At 34.7% G+C, this 16277-nt stretch overlaps 1 protein-coding gene across 4 annotated transcripts in view; it reads left to right on the forward strand.

Annotated features, from left to right (window-relative positions):
• The window catches only part of chinmo (Chronologically inappropriate morphogenesis), a 116090-nt gene that overhangs the window by 72760 nt on the left and 27053 nt on the right, over positions 1-16277 (forward strand). The window contains exon 1 of one of the 4 annotated variants that reach the window (XM_074173380.1): positions 14246-14421. The exons of 2 other annotated variants lie outside the window; for them this stretch is intronic. The gene's annotated coding sequence lies outside the window, so the exon portion shown is untranslated. Of the gene's footprint in view, positions 1-14245; positions 14426-16277 lie in introns of those variants that run through there. One more of the 4 variants, XM_074173379.1, reaches the window with a different exon arrangement.

Consider the following 16277-nt stretch of genomic DNA (forward strand, 5'->3'; position numbering starts at 1 on the left):
TTCCAAAAATGTTTAAATGCCACTACCCAAAATTAATTCAAGAACAAAATTTAGTATATTACACTTTTCTTTGCTTATAAGTATATTCTTGCATCTATATTATCACATATGTAGGTATTGCACAAGTTCAGTCAATTGAAATATCAGCTGTCCTTTGATTATTTAAAAATAGCGTACTTTGCTATGTTCCACGGTATAATGACTTATGGTTTGATTATTTGGGGAAGTGCGACTCATGCCAATCAAATATTCATAGCACAAAAAAAAGTCATTAGAATAATGAGTTGAAAGACACGCCAGATGAAGCCATTGTATGGCGAAACACGTGTTGCGTTTTTGTAAAACAATTTAGTGAAAATCTCACAATAAAGTGTTTTTGGAATACGTTAGAATAATTTCGTTTAGTGAGTATGACGCTCATTGTAAGCCCCTTTTAAAAAAATTTAACATCATGCCGCTGCCTTGTTGTTATACAGGGTGTCCCTGCTTTGATAATTATTCATTTCAAATAATGGTGGACGAGCGGGTTTGATGTCGTCGAGTAGAACTACATTTTTATCAAGACTCGTTGCTCCGATCGACTTTCCACACGAGTACTTTTATTCATAAAATTGTCCAAGTAACCTTATTTTGTTGAAAAATATTGAAAAATATCTGTCATTTCAAAGTTTTGGGGTGTGGACCATCGGGGGTAGTCCGTTCCTGACTTTGTAGCAAAACAACTGACTCCTGCATGAAAGCTCATCGACGGAATTCATTTGTTTAGTCAATTACCAAAATTTGGATGATTTTGAATATTCACTTGAAAAGTTATCAAAGAAAAACATTTTTCATTTTGTAACTTCGAGGGCCCGTAACTTGGTTACGAAGACTTTTAGGAAAAAAAGTTATATGAAGTACTGGTGATATTTTGACCCCATCTATACATTTCCGAGAGGAAAAGAGGAAGTCCAGGGACACCCTGTATATTGGAGTGCCTCCTTTATGTTGGGAGCAAAATTTTGGCGAATGAGGTAACCTCAAACTGCCATGGTACAGTACCAGAGGTGGTAGTGATCTGCGTCTTCCACTCTTCAGACTAACCAAATCTCATAATTCTTATTTGTATTTAGGTTTTGAAATGTTCAACGCCCTTCCACAAAAACATAAAAATTTCATTACTTTAAAAACATTTAAAAATCAAATGCGCAAATATTTAGTTTATCATTGTTTCTATTTTGTGGAAGAATTTTTGCTCCATGGAAGTGCATGTGTGTGTGAGTATTGATTTTTTATTTATTTTTTTATATATGTATTTTTGTTTTTTTATAGCATTTGTTTTGTTTTGTATTTAATGACAAATGTAGACATGTTTTTATTTTATACACGAATAAATATATCTATCTATCTATCTATCTATCTATCAGATGTTGCACTTTCTTGAAATCCATGTTGACATGAAGAAAGCAAGTTTGTTCAAAAAGTAACTTTTCCTTGTTTACATTGCCCTTTATATGATAATAATATTTATTCACAATTTGCGATGCATATCGTAATGTGGTCAAAAGTCTCAAAAGGTCAAAAATGAGTAATTAAATGAAAAACAAACACACGTTTCACATTACAACACTTGATGATATAAAAAAAATAAATGGAAATTATTATTTGCATCTACAAATATAAGTATACACATTCGCCTACTTACATATACACATATGAAATAATAATTGAAAATGAGGCAGTTTTGCTTGCCGTAGTCATATACCAATCAGTTGAAAGGGTAAGGGAACTATTTCCAACCTGATTTGAATGAAGATGATTTGCTGTAGATAAAATCACCAGTCAGAAAGGTGAAACTGAAGCAAAAAACAATAAGCAAAATATTACAGAGATTTAAAATCTCATTATTCTTCTGTAAAAGTATTCTCTAGGTATTCTTAGGCCTGTCCTATGATGTTTATTATTTCAGTATCGGTAAGTGATACAAAGTAAAATGTGTTCGATTTGTAATTTCCCGTTGTTCCTGAAGGTGCACGAAAATTAATTTTCTACTACGCAAAGTGTTCTACAGAATTGTTTGTATTATTTTTGATTCTATCATCAATTCATTATTTGAGTTTATAGGTACATATTGCTTTCACAACAACGAATTTACGATTAAGTTTCATGTTTACTATTTCCCAGTTAAAGTGTTCAGTAGATTCATTTCTTCGTTTTTTGCTTCTAGAAAAGGATGCTATGTGGTTCATCGCGTTGATTCAAATGAATGCACTGTTTTAAACACTTTCCTGCAGCTAGTCAACATACCTATTTTTTGCCTTGGTGCTCCAAACTGTAATATTCACTGTAAACTGGTTAGCCAAATATTCTGAACTGTTTGAATTTCTTCTAACTTAATGTACCCCCTTCGCTGCGGCGCCACTGTCTTCTCAAGGCTTCAAGGAAGTGGTTCGGCAACTAACGCATGAACAATTTGGCCATGGAAAAAAGCATATGACAATAGCCGAGATTAGGGACGTACTTGGAGCGATCTCGCGGCACTTTCAATCAGAATGATTGCGAACAATTTTTTAATGAAAGCGCATACACTTGGTATGCGGTGGTCATGTCATATCATTCCTGCGTTACGTCGAATGAGAAAAACAAGCGAAAACACCGGCTCTATCGAAATATAAAAGTCACAATCTTGATAAAAAAAATTACTGTTATCAAATAATTTCTTTCAAAAGTATTTGTATGAGCAATCTTGGAGTTATCTATGTTTGCATAGAGAGAATCGACTTTGCAGCCTTCTAATTTTGGCTATAATTTCATTTGGTTAAAAAAAGAAATTTTTGCGTCTTTGACATTCGAAAATATGTGGTATATTTTCACAAGCTTTCATTTAACTTGCTTTGTATGTATGTATGTCAGTTGCAGTATTTGTATGCATGTTAATTCGGCTCAAATTTTGCTACTGAATTTTGAAGGCACTTATTCTGAACTGATTAAGCTGCTATTTTGCATATACCTACATCTAGCTTGAATAACAATGCATGATTAGCTAACTGACACTATTCTACATCCAATATGGTGGATGACTCAAGATGGCAGACTAGTTTTTTAAATATATGGATATTAAATGAGAGGTTTATAGGAAGGTACATGCGGAATAAACATTTGAATGAACAATAAATTATACTAAAAACACTTTTCTCTATTCCGTTTGTATTCCAATCGGTAATGGAATCGAATCATATATCATTCACAGGATTCCTACATAATTTAATTGATTGATATTCATTTACTTACATGGAACACTGTCATCCTCAATGGTGTACGTCCGATGTTTCTGAATAATTGATGAATTGAATGCTTCATCTTTTAATGTTATCCATATTGGTACTGAAGAGGCAAGTGTTTTATTCAGAAACATTGAATGTCCGCTATTGAGGATGACAGTGTTCCATGTAAGTGAAATTTTACCTCATTCATATTCTATATTGTGTAGCACTCCTGTGATTTTGGAATTTGCACACATTTTTTAAATAAATTTTCAGTATGTTATAAAGTATCCTTTGAGTTATGTGTCCCAAAATTTTCACCATGCTGTACATGGAGTTCCTCATGAACATGCTCTTATATAAGGTTATTTTAGGTCCATTTTGAGAAAAATCTTCTTATACCCTAATGGAAGACTGATGCTTTTGTTGTCCAATATAGGAAACTCAACGTAATGTTTGGTTTATAAGTCTAGGGAGACTTACATTAGTGCGTTCAAAACATATAAAATTTTGACTGTTGATATTTGGAGTCTCTGTTTTTGTATGAAATAATTTTAAAAACTCCATAACAAAATAATATGTAATTCTTGAACATTACACTGGAATAAAGTCTCGTTTAATTGTACCCTTTTTCGGGTTATTCATAAATCTTCCAAATTCACTAGTCTATTTTCTAAAAGTGTGCAGTAATAAATCACTCAATAATTTCAAGGACGTGCTTACGTTTCAGGCAACAATAAATAGAAAAATATCTTGTTTTTCTTAAGTTTTCCCCAATTCGACGCTGGTGATCCAAATTTCTTTGGGAAGTTGTTATACATGTTGCAACTCCTAATTATTACTTCACCGATTTCAAAAATCAATTACAAAACCTACATTATACAATGAAATACCTGATCATATAAAGAAGTGTCAGACTTCGCCACACTTTGAGCGTGTATAGCAGTGAAAGCTGCAGGGAGAAATAGAAAGCGATTTCTCATTTCGTTGATGTTGTAGGATTGATGCCAGTGTCATAAATGGCATCTCGTCCATAATTACTTATTTTAGCTATATTTACAGTTATTATCTTCTATGGAATTTCTAAATTATGTGAGTGTGAATGAACCTTGTTTATACTCTGTTTTTCCACAAAAACCAGCATTTCCTGTGTTCTAGTTAGATAAAATACAAGCGTTTGTTTAACATTTTATCATAACTGATATTTCCTAATACATTTTACCATATCCGTGCAGATTTATTATGAAAAAGAAAGGAAATTCCTTCATTCTTGAGAAAATATACAAGGATTTTTATTAGAATGAAATTTTGAATATACTGGCCAGTGGTTTGTTCAAAATTTAATAACAAACAACTTCATAAAATGCATTTCAAAATAGTTTAATCTTATGATAATTATGGAATTTCCACAATAAAATTCATTTAGAAACTAATGTAGCTATGCATTAAAATCCATAACTGATGGAGCTACCGTATATCAAAATGTGTAATTTATGAAGTTACAGAATAGCTTCATCCGCAACTGAAGCTATCATATAACGGTATCCTTCACCGAAGCTATCGCGCATCGAAAGTGTAACCGACGAAGGTACCGTGCATCAAAATGCGTAACTGATGAAGCTATCGTGTATCAAAATTTGTAACTTATGAAGTTACAGAATAGCTTCATCCGCAACTAAAGCTATCAAATAACAGCATCCTTCACCGAAGCTATCGCGTATCAAAACGTGTAACCGATTAAGCTAACGTGCATCAAAATGCGTAACTGATGAAGCTACCGTATAGATTCGTGCGTGGGGGAAGCTATCATATAACGTCATCAGTAACTGAAGCTACCATAGTTATATAGAAAGTCGTACATGATGAAGCTACCGTGTGCTGAAACTGATGACGCTGCAGCATAGCTTCATCAGTACCTGATTAGACTGTCGTTTGGTGAAACGCATAAATGATGAAGTTAACGTGTATCAAATGCGTAACTGATGAAGCTACCGTATAAAGTCATCAGTAACTGAAGCTACAGTGTATAGAAACGCGTAACTGATGAATCCAGAAGCTACAATATTCCAAAATGCGTAACCTATGAAGCTACATTATAGCGTCGTCCGTAAATGAAGCTGTCGTATAACATTATCCGTTGCTGAAGCTACTGTGTATCAAAATGGGCGCGTAATTGATGGAGCTACCGGGTAGATAAACTGACGAAGCGGAAACATAGCTCCATTAGTACCTGGCGAGAATGTAGGGTAGCAAAACACGTAACTGATGAAGCTGCCGTATATCCTCATTTGCAACCGAAGTTACCGTATATCGAAATGCGTAACCGATGAAGCTACCGTCTAGCGAAACTGGTTAAGCTACAGCACATCTTCAACAGTAACTGATGGGACTGTTTCATTGCGAAACGCCTAACTTATGAAGCTACCGGGTATCAAAATGTGTAACTGATGAAGCTACCGTGTAGCTTCATTGATACTTTCATGAAACATCACTCTGATATAAACATATATGTGTACGACATCTGTAGGAGAATATACATACGACTGGATGCAAATATTCTCAATTTGTATATCGAATGATTCGATAAGATAACAGAGTTCATATTAATTAAAAACATTCCAGGATGACACCAGCGATAGATACAGTCACACGTGTCAGATAAAAACTTACGATAATTAAGTTGCGACATCTTGTCAGCATGGAAGCGCGGACTGTTTTTTTGCCTGATCTGCAACGATATTTACACTAAATGTATTATAGTTTTTATATGAAACAAGAGTCCAGCTTTTCCGACTGAAAAAATTACTTCAAAATTATAATTTATATTTCATTAGCAACCGGGATTGCTTTGCACAGATAGTACGGATATGATATAATTTTTGGGAACGAAAGGTTTTGGCTTTCTACATGTTCATCTTCATACATAATTGTGGGATCAGCCAGCGTTTGCAATGGTAAGCGCAAAAGAATGTGTTTATGCACGACATCACATTAGAAAACTCCAAAATTATCAGTGTTTTCCTACTATATTATGCATGTTATATACATATAAACGTTTCTCTTGGATCACTCTATCTATTAAAAAACCCGCATCAAAATTCGTTGCGCAGTTTTAAATATCTAAGCATACATAGAGACAGACAGAGTGACGAGACTTTGTTTTATACTCTGTATTGATTGCTTGTGTGGCAATCTTGCGAATGATATCCGATGGAAGTCCATGTAAGTGAAAATTTACCTATTTCCATTATATTAACTTAAACTGTAGTGTATTTCTGTGGTTATTTGGTAAGGTTCAATATCGTATCCATCTAAATAGCTTTCCAATTACCACATTATATGTGAACATCATTTTAAACATTAAAAATAGCACATATAATTATGGACATATGCCATTATGATTATGGAGTTTTCTATTGTTATTGTTTATACAACTGACAAACTACAAAGTATCTCAAACAGCCACATTATGAAAGTTAAACCAAAAAGTCTAGTAGAAATATTAATTATTGCCACAAACTATATTGAAGAAAGTATTTTAACGTTGAATATAGAATTACTAAAGAATCCAAAAGGATTAAAAACTGACATGTTTTCATATTTCTCTTCATACTTCTTTTCTCATTTTCTTTCTGTATCTCTTCTTTTTTTATTTTGAATGTGAATTGATCGTTATTTGTGTCTCGAAATAATCCCGAAACACTATGGGAAGGTATATCAATTTCCAAATCCCTAATTTCTCTTGTTTCAAGTACTTTAGGATTCATAATATACGAGGAAATTATTTGTCCAATTTTATGCCTCTAAATTAAAAAAAAACGAATTTTGAAATCGACTTGTCTATGGACAGTTATACATATACAAAATGTATTCGATAGTAACGAACTAGATAGTATTTTCAACAAATTTTAGGTATAACTCTGAAAACAAGATGTTGGAAAATTAAAATTCGAGGATATACAGTGTGACCCATTTTTAATGGAAACACCCCACTAAAATTTGAAGTTGTAAATCGATTTTAATAATTTTTTTTTAAGTGTCAAGTACTAAAAGGTCTACCTTGGGACAAAATTTGAAATGTTTATTAAAGTTTCAGGGCATACTACAATATTTTTTCTTTTCTGCACCACTGGATTCAGAGTGCCTCTAAACAGGTGTGACCAAAATTTCATGAAAAAATATTCATTATTAACAAAGTTATGACAACTCAAAAATTCGAAAACTCACACAGCTAACAGTCACAATATATCATTTTTTTTATATTTCAACAATGAAGTGTCGCCAGATAAAAAAAAACAAATAGCGTAAATATTTTTAATGAAAATAACGGAATTACATTCACACAATTCAACTAACAATGAAGCGAACAATTTTAATAAACGTAACTAATAACTAATTATTGAAATGTTTCGATTCAGTGCAACAATTAATTCTAACTCATATTCTAGTAGCCTTTACTAATCCACCACGTATTTCGATACATGTGTCGTAGCGCTTACGAATGTTTCTGATTACGTTCCTTAGTTCTTGAGGGCTAATATCTGCACATACCTGTCGAATTCTTGCACAAAGTTCATTTCTATCTCTTGAACGGTTTCTGTAAACCTTTTGTGTGAGAAGTCCCCAGAGAAAAAATCCAAAACTGTGAGGTCTGGAGATCTGGGTGGCCACTCTATAAACGGACTACTTCGGCCTATCCATCGGTTTGGAAAATGTTCGTTAAGCCATTGCCTCACAGCTCTGGCATAATGAACTGAACACTTATCTAACTGAACAATTAAATTTGATCGATCATTGATTGGCAGCTCGTGAATAGCATCCCAAAACTCTATGTTTAAAAATTCTAGAAACCTCTGCGCATTAATGTTTTCCTCAAAAAAGAAAGGACCAATAATTCGTTCGTTCAATATCCCACACCAGGCGTTGATTTTTTGGGAATACTGACTTTTACAGTTTATTACCCAGTTAGGATTATCCGCTGCCCAATAGCGACAATTCTGTGATGACACTACTCCATTTGTAGTGAAAGTGGCTTCGTCGGTATATAAAATATTTTTTAGGAAATTTCTATTGTTTAAATACATTCCTTGGGCCCATAAACAATATTCTAGGCGTTTTGCTTCGTCGCCTTCTTGAAGTGTGTGTAAAAATGTTGGCTTGAAAGATTAATATTCTTCGCCTTGAGACATCTCCGAATAGTTTCTCGTGGAATATTCAAATCTAAAGTGGCATTCCTTATACTGGCATTAGGATTATTTCTGAAATAATCTAAAATGATCTGATCATTCATGTCATTCCTGTTTCGTCTTTGTACAGGATTACTTTTTAACATCATTTTTGATACTGCACCAGTTTCATTGAATATTTTATTTATTTTATTTACCGTACCGCAGCTGATACGAGGACGATCGGATGTCTCTCATTAAATACTCTACAAACCTCTCTAGCACTTCTAACGTCATCTCCCGAAAGGCGTACAATTTCAATTTTCTCTCTTACGCTCAATCTTGCAGACATGACACAAAATAATTCGAAGAACTGTAAGGTGAATATTGTTGACAATAGTTCACTTAAATCTTTCACAAGTGTCAAACTGTGATATCATTTTCATGGCAACTAAGATTCAACTTGAAATATTAGGTCTTAGTTTTAGTTAATTTGCGTGAAAACTTGAATGTAATTCCGTTATTTTCATTAAAAATATTTACGCTATTTGTTTTTTTTTTTCATCTGGTGGCACTTTATTATTGAAATCATAAAAAAATATTCTCATGGCTATATCTGTTGATATAGGGTGTTTTTTGTAACTGTTAGCTGTGTGAGTTTTCAAAGTTTTGAGTTGTCATAACTTTGTTAATAATGAATATTTTTTCATGAAATTTTGGTCACACCTGTTTAGAGGCACTCTGAATCCAGTGGCGTAGAGATTTTTTCAATAAAAAAATCGCTTATAAAAAATCCCGATTTTCGACTAATAAAAAATATCGTAGTATGCTCAGAAACTTTTATGAACATTTCAAAATTTGTCCCAAGGTAGACCTTTTAGTACTTGACATTTCAAAAAAAATTTATTGAAATCGGTTTACTACTTCAAATTTTAGGGGGGGTGTTTCCATTAAAAATGGGTCACACTGTATGAAATAAGTTGTGAGGACTGTGACATAAAATATGTCGGTCAGACTGAGCAAGATATTGAAACTCGTTTCAAAGAACATGCAGCACATATCCGATTTCGGAGATCAGAAAGACTTGTGTGGGAGAAAATTTCGGCCAAGAAAAAGCACATCTTTTTATATTCTTCTATTGTCATTCTCATTTCCCCTTTTGATGGTAATTTGAAAAGCTCTGGGTTGATCGTTGAGACCCACTCTAATTTAAGACGCAACCTCCAAAGTAATCTATGATTCGCTGCGGGTTTTGATTTTGATAGTGTTATAATTTTCAAAAAAAAGGTCTATCGCAGAATTTTCAGCAACTTTCACTGTATTCCACCTACTCATCAAGAAGGCTGCCGGCCCTCTGAAGCAGAAACGAGACATTCTTGAGGGGAAACCCGCAAATAGGTCACTCCGAAGTGACGAAATGCAAACGCAACCCAAATACGCAACCCGAAAGAATGTGCGACCGCTAAAAATTGCGAGGACCGAGGACTTGCCGGTCTTGGTCTTCTATCGTGACGAAGCGAAGTTTATCTCACCTCGAAGGCGAATAGAGAAGGGGCGAGTAATTGGAGTATCCTTCAAAATTCAAAGTCCCGAGGCTCGATCTGTATCCAACGAGGTTGGGTTGTACTCAGCGATAGAGAGTGAAGCAGAACAATGAACACGAGTCCATTATAGTAATTATGATAACAAATGCGAGCACGAAGGTAGAACTATAATATTTCTATACGTGGAATGAAAAATTGTGTATATACACAAAAAGTTACAAATCATTAAATGTAGCGGTACTGACACAAATGTTGTTTATAGTATACTTACTTAGATCTCTAACTTAGATCTGGCATACGTAAAATATAGCAATTTTGAGGTGGCAATACTTTTGAAGTTTTTGCCATTTCTGTAAATGAATCCAATCATCCTATTTGCATCAGCAGTCATATTCCATATATGTGTTGTAAATGTTAATTTACTGTCGTATGTTATTCCAAGATCTTTTATCTCATGTACGTGGTTGATTGTAGTTTTGTTGATTGAATAATTGTACATAAAAGTTCGCAAATATTAGGCTAGGAATATTCAGAGGTTGCCAATTCATTAATATAAATTAAAAATGAAAGCGGTCCAAGATTAGAACCTTGTGGTACCCCAGATGTAACTACGTACTGGGCCGATTTGAAAGATTCATATTCAAAGAACTGATCGAATTTGAACTATTTGATCGAAGGCTTTTTGAAAGTCTAAGTAAACAACATCAACTTGTTTTTGCTTGTCAAGGTTTGTACATAAATATTGAACACAGTCGAATGCCTTCGAGAGGTCACAGAATACGGCTGTGAGTGCTTCTCCCCCTCTCGAAGGCATGCAGATATGGCATGCGATCTAGATAGATTTTGTCTGAATCCAAACTGGGACTTTGAGAGCAAGTCGTTGGAAACCACAAATTGTATTATCCTACTATTCATTTCAGCTTCAATGGGTTTTGATAAAGTTGGGATTATTGAGATGAGACAGTAGTTTTCTATCTCATTTTTGTCTCCTTTTTTTAATACAGGGGTCACTTTACTGAATTTAAGCTGCTCGGGATATACACCTGTCTCAAAGCATTTGTTTATTATTTTGGTGAGAGGCTCTACTAATCCAGGGATCTCCAAACTACGGCCCGCGGGCCAAATCCGGCCCGTCAGTGTCATCAATCGGGCCCGCGACAGCCAATGATTTACTGTCATCAATCTGGCCCGCGACAGCCAATGATTACCTAATTGTTGTTACTATTGCTGTGATAAGTTGAAGAAGAAAACACAGAATGATAATTACTTGGTTTTATTTACTTGCAAGGTAAAACTTAACGACAGAAATGATGACAAAGAAAACTTAACTTAAGTATCTAAGTTTAAGCATATTAATAACTAACAAATAATTGAAATGAGTCACAGTAAAACAAAAACACTAATGAGATTTATGTAATTGTGATTTTCCACCAACAATACTTTGTAGTTGTGGATCAATTTTACTTGTACCAATTATCAAAAGAGATTCAAGTTGCTCATCGGTTGATTGAGATCTGTAAACATTCTTTGTGTACTTCATCTTGGCAAACGTTTTCTCACACAAGTAAGTAGTGCCAAAAACAGAAAACAATCACGAGCAAATTTATGCAAATTATCAAATTGTTCCAGTGGAAGACTCTTATAAAATTCCAACAAAGATGAATTTTGATATTTGTTCTTAAGCATATCACTGCACCGTTAATCAATAATTTCCATTTGGACTTCCGGAGCCAGGGCTTCAATGTCAGAATCAAAAGGATTTTGAAAAAGCTTAATTTCATTCGCAATGGCATCAAAATCTGAAAAACGACTATAAAAATTTATCTTCAAAGCACTCAAAGTTTCGATTGCAAAATTGACGGGAAATTCAGTCTCTGTAGTGTGGCTGAATATTTCACATGTTTCAAAATGTGTGAAACATTTTTTACGTAATTGCGATTGAAATAATACTATTTTCTGCCTGAAGGATTTGATATTGGTGTATAAATCAGGGAGAAGCTGATTTTCTCCTTGCAATCTCAAATTCAGTTCGTTCACATGATTTGTCAAATCGACATAGAAGGCTAACTTCCACATCCATTCACTATTTTCTAAATCGGCAAAAGGGCGCTGCTTCTCATTTAAAAAAATTTCGAACTCTGCTCGAAGTTCAAAAAAGCGCTTAAGGACTTTTCCGCAACTAAGCCAGCGTAGGGCAGTATGATATGGTAAATAATTTTCTCCAATCTGTTAAATAAACTCGAGGAATTGTCGGTGATTCAGCCCAGTGGATCTGATGAAGTTAACAACTGATATGACTGGTTTTAGAACTTTAGACATATACAAACATTTTCCGCACAAGGACTGTTGATGAATGATACAATGTAAGACTAATGGTTTTGAACCACCATCAATTTCTACAGCCTTTGACACAAGTGCAACCACTCCTTTATTTTTACCATACATATTTTTTCCTTCATCAGTTGTTATAGATTTCAAATTTCCCCATCGAAGGTTCTTTTTATTGATGGCATTTTCAACTCCCTTAAAAATATCTGCCCCAGTTGTCGTCCCATGAATACTATCAATATCAAGAAGTTCTTCATACACTTCATAGCTTTTATCTACTCCGCGAATAAAAATCAACACCTGAGCAGTATCTGATACATCCGTTGACTCATCCAATGCTAGAGAAAACCACTCATGATGTCCATTTTTGTCAGACAGTTGAGATGATATACTTTTTGCGATGTCTTGCACCCTCCGAGCCACGGTGTTTGCTGAAAAACTGACATTTTTAAATAAATTTACCTTTTCGAGGCATATTTCTTCGGCTACTACAATCAAGCATTCTTTTATGATTTCTCCATCGGTGAATGGTTTGCCACGTTTTCCGATTCCAAGAGCCACACGAAAGCTGACGCGAGTTGCAGACTCTTGTTCAGTATTCGCTTTGGTGAACAAAGATTGCTGCGATTTGAGTCCGCGTTTCAAAGCTTCAAATTTTTCCTTCCGCAAAGTTCTTGTGTACTTGAAGTAACTTTGAAGATGTTTCGATTCATAGTGTCGTTTAATGTTATAGTCTTTGAGAACAGCTATGGTTTCATTACAAATTAAACATAGCGCCTTATTACTGGACTCAATCACAAAATACTGAAAGTTCCATTTTTCTTGGAACGTTCTGCATTCACTGTCGATTTTTCGCTTCTTTTCCATACTAACAAATCACACATTAAAACAATAACTCAAATCAAAATACTTTTATGGAAGGGTGTTACTTTATTTCACAATAGACAGTTTCGCTTCCTCCGCCTTTCCTACGCAGACTAACTCGCAGTTGCGCCGCTAGCCTTTTTATAGGCAATTATTACATCTCGAATACACATCTGAATACATCTGAATACATCTGAATACACTAGCTAGAACCAGAACTTTCTCGAACCAACGCGGTAATTCCAAATATTTAATTACGCCTAATGCCACCTAGCGGGTAGCTGAAAAAGATAGTACATAGTACCACTACTCGCCACTAGATGTCGTTAAGTGTCACAATACACAATAATTGAAATGCAAAAAAAGCGTAAGTTTGCTTAGGTCACGCACTTTGCGACTATCCTAGTCTAGAAATATAGTTAAGGGCAGAAATTGGCCCTTGGAATAAACTGAAAAAATCATTGTGGCCCGAAGGCTTCAAAGTTTGGAGACACCTGTACTAATCCCTCTTTCATGTTTTTCAACATCTTGTTACTTAATCCATACACCTCAAGAGCAGTACTATCCGATAGATTCCTAATAATATGACAAACTTCTGTGGAGTCTACAGGCGTGAAGAAAATACTTTTATGGAATTGTATATAAGATGAAGTAAGTTTCGCTGGATCAACCGGAGTGTTCTTTAGCTGTTTTAAAATATTGCTATTAAAATAATCATTCAGTTTATTAGATGAGAACCGGATCTTGTGGGGATTCTCTAGAGAGGGGCTGCTTGATAATCTGCCAAATGACCCTAGGTGTTTGTTTACGGATTGTTCTATCTTGCTCGGGTAGTACTTTTTCTTTTGGTTGATAATCTAATGTTTACAGTTTTTTTGCAAGTTTTATTTCCGGTGTCAAATCAACGTTATGGTTACTTTTGTTATATCTCTCGTCCTGAACAACCTTCCTCTATGTATTTCCGTCCTCGATGGCCGCACTCCGCGATCGCCCAGTAGATGACGGTGCGTTCAGTTCCCCGAGAATCGAGACAATCGAACTCGCGAATTTCGCCGATAGCCGCTGCGTGCAGTGCGTGCGGTGTGCGCCTGTTTATTGCATTCCGTTTGGGTTTTGTTTTAGTAGACTGTAGTAGTTCGTGTCCGTCCGTCCGTCCGCGACGTCGGAAATTCCTCGTGAAAATTTCGCTGTGCGCGCGAATATGGTGTAGTCCATGACGGGCCGCCTTGCCTTGGATGGATACTTTTCTTCTTCTTCTTCTTCTCGTCGTCGTGTGACGTGAGTGAGTATTCCGGTGTTGTTTGGATTTGATGTGAGCGAGATTGTCTTCCGCGTTGCACAAAAGCAGCGGCGATCGGCATGTGGTTGGGAGCCTTGCGCATGGCTTGGCCTTTATGCCAAGGCCGATTTTTGAATGCGTGAGGTGGAGTGGTGGGGAAACCGCAGGGACGGGCTGAGCTAAGCTGAGGTCCACTTCGATGGGCTTTTTATTTTCAAGAAATTTGTTGATGTCCGGGAAAATTAAATTCGTTGCCAGAACGAATTGATCACTTCGAATTTTTGCACAGAATCTATATTTTTTTATAGATTGTCTTCAGTTTTTGAAACTGGTCATATTTTCATATGAAAACTTTAACGACGATAGTTAAGAATGCCGTTTTACATGACACATTCTTGGTAATACATACAAATTTTAGTTTATGTGAAGTTATCCACGCTTTTTGACGTGTAGACCATCGACATCGGGATTGAAGAGAATATCCGTCCACTGTTGCCAAATTTCACATAATTCCTAGCCACGCTTTTCTTGAAAAAATTTTGCAGAGTATGAAAGTGATATTTTTGACATATTTTTTCTTATATCTCCGGTAATAGTCGATGATCGTTGATGAATTTTTCACTGTAATGTAGCACATTATTCATAGAAGACAATTACAAGATCAAATCAATTTGCAGTGCCGTCGGAGAAGGTGTAAAAAATAAAAATTGTATTTTTTTTACATATTTTTTCTTATATCTCAGTAAATAGTGGATGATCGTTAATTGATTTTTCACTGTAATGTAGCACATTATACATAGATATCACGTACAAGATGAAATCAATTCGCAGTGCCGTCGGAGAGGGTGTAAAAAATTAAAACTTACATTTTTGACATATTTTTGCTTATATCTCCGGTAATAGTCGATGATCGTTGATGAATTTTTCACTGTAATGTAGCACATTATTCATAGATGACAATTACAAGATCAAATCAATTTGCAGTGCCGTCGGAGAAGGTGTAAAAAATAAAAATTATTATTTTTTACATATTTTTGCTTATATCTCAGTTAATAGTGGATGATCGTTGATTGATTTTTCACTGTAATGTAGCACATTATACATAGATATCACGTACAAGATCAAATCAATTTGCAGTGCCGTCGGAGATGATGTAAAAAATAAAAATTAAATTTTTTTACATATTTTTGCTTATATCTCAGTTAATAGTGGATGATCGTTGATTGATTTTTCACTGTAATGTAGCACATTATACATAGATATCACGTACAAGATGAAATCAATTCGCACTGCCGTCGGAGAGGGTGTAAAAAATTAAAACTTACATTTTTTGACATATTTTTGCTTATATCTACGTTAATAGTGGATGATCGTTAATGAATTTCTCACTGTAATGTAGTACATTATTCATAGATGACAATTACAAGATCAAATCAATTTGCAGTGCCGTCGGAGAAGGTGTAAAAAATAAAAATTAATTTTTTTTACATATTTTTGCTTATATCTCAGTTAATAGTGGATGATCGTTGATTGATTTTTCACTGTAATGTAGCACATTATACATAGATATCACATACAAGATGAAATCAATTCGCACTGCCGTCGGAGAGGGTGTAAAAAATTAAAACTTACATTTTTTGACATATTTTTTCTTATATCTACGTTAATAGTGGATGATCGTTAATGAATTTCTCACTGTAATGTAGCACATTATTCATAGATGTCATGTACAAGATCAAATCAATTTGCAGTGCCGTCCCAGGGGGTGTAAAAATTTTAAACTTACATTTTTTTACATATTTTCGCTAATATCTCCGTTATTCATAGTACCACAAACTCCCGTTCAATCGCAGCG

This window comes from Leptinotarsa decemlineata, unplaced genomic scaffold (genome assembly GCF_025532065.1).
Source record: "Leptinotarsa decemlineata unplaced genomic scaffold, Ldec_3_MD MMD2_tig00000232_RagTag_RagTag, whole genome shotgun sequence".
Lineage (NCBI taxonomy): Eukaryota > Metazoa > Arthropoda > Insecta > Coleoptera > Chrysomelidae > Leptinotarsa > Leptinotarsa decemlineata.